Genomic DNA, 1,286 nt, shown 5'->3' on the forward strand with positions numbered 1-1,286 from the left:
ACCTGAGACTGACCCACCTGAGCCCCACCTGAGACTGACCCACCTGAGCCCCACCTGAGACTGACCCACCTGAGCCCCACCTGAGACTGACCCACCTGAGCCCGGTGCTAGTCAGAAGATGGGAAGTGAAACTCCTTCAACCCATTAAGTCCATAAAACCCCTGAAGGAGACAGGACCACTAAAACTCGGTGGTCTTAAAGTAAATTCAGAAAAAGTAATAAAACTAAACATCTGGAACTTTCTCAGTTTGAAGTCTGGAGTTTTAACCTGCAGGTTGTAAAAGGTTATATAAAGTTGAATAAGGTTATTTAAAGTTATTTAAGGTTATATAAGGTTATAAAGAAGCTCCAGCTGCACAGTAGAAGGTTAGAATGAGGAACGAAGGTCATCCTACCTCTCACTGACAGGTGAAGTTTGATCTCCAGGTGAGACCTGGTTACACAACAGATCCTGGACTGAGAGGAGCTCCTACAGGTTAAACAAACATCTTCAACACAACTCCTCTTGTTTGGTTTTAACTTGTTTTTAAATATATATTATTTATCACTGGTAACATTCTGTGTTATAAAAAAGTCACTGATGATGAAGAAATAAATAAACTTATATTTGGTTTCGTTTTCTACTGAAGTGACACAAAAAGAAAAAACATCTGTCACGTGACTCAGCAGCGAGTTCTCACCTGTCAGAGGCCTCAGTCAGCAGCAGGAAGAAATCTGAGATTTCAACATGAATTTCTTCTGACAGACAGTTGTTTTTGTCCTCCAGCAGTTTAAAGTCAGCTGTTCTTCACCGCAGCTGCTTCCGCTTCCGCTTCCTCCTTCTGTGGGCGGGGCTTTAGGTTTTCAGGTATTTCAGCTCCATCTAGTGTCCTTAAAAAATATAGAGTTTAAATTCAAACTTCTGAGCACAAATGTTTTAAATCAAATAAACTTTTTTAAAAGAAATGTAAACAAGTTTTATTTTTTTATTTCAGGACTGATTTTACACAGATGTGTATTTTTGTCTGGTTTCTGTTTCTGATCCTAAAACAGGTTCCTGGGCCTCATTTCATCCAGCAGCTGAACAAAGCCTGGATTAACAGATCCTCTGAACCTTCACAGAACAAGGTTCCACTTCCTGTCTGCAGCTGGAACCTGTTTACTGACAGAAGTGTAACACTGCACATGGCCACAGGGGGGCGACACAACCACAACACGCTCCTTCCTGCAGGACTGATGGTGCAGATAACAACACAACAACAACACAACCACAACCACAACACGCTCCTTCCTGCAGGACTGATGGT

The 1,286-nt window shown here is 41.8% G+C and overlaps 1 protein-coding gene across 5 annotated transcripts in view; it reads right to left on the bottom strand.

Moving 5' to 3' along the window:
- LOC106536398 (probable thiopurine S-methyltransferase) overlaps positions 1-1,280 on the bottom strand; it is a 9,431-nt gene extending 8,151 nt beyond the window's left edge. For 2 of the 5 annotated variants that reach the window (XM_014033673.1, XM_014033671.1), the window contains exons 1-2: positions 681-1,280; positions 396-433 (exon numbers count right to left, since the gene is read on the bottom strand). The gene's annotated coding sequence lies outside the window, so the exon portion shown is untranslated. Of the gene's footprint in view, positions 1-395; positions 470-680 lie in introns of all 5 variants that reach the window. The other 3 variants (XM_014033672.1, XM_014033669.1, XM_014033670.1) reach the window with 2 other exon arrangements.
- Between the last annotated feature and the right edge of the window lie 6 nt (positions 1,281-1,286).

The sequence above is a fragment of the Austrofundulus limnaeus genome, unplaced genomic scaffold (genome assembly GCF_001266775.1).
Source record: "Austrofundulus limnaeus strain Quisiro unplaced genomic scaffold, Austrofundulus_limnaeus-1.0 Scaffold1802, whole genome shotgun sequence".
Classification (NCBI taxonomy): Eukaryota; Metazoa; Chordata; class Actinopteri; order Cyprinodontiformes; family Rivulidae; genus Austrofundulus; species Austrofundulus limnaeus.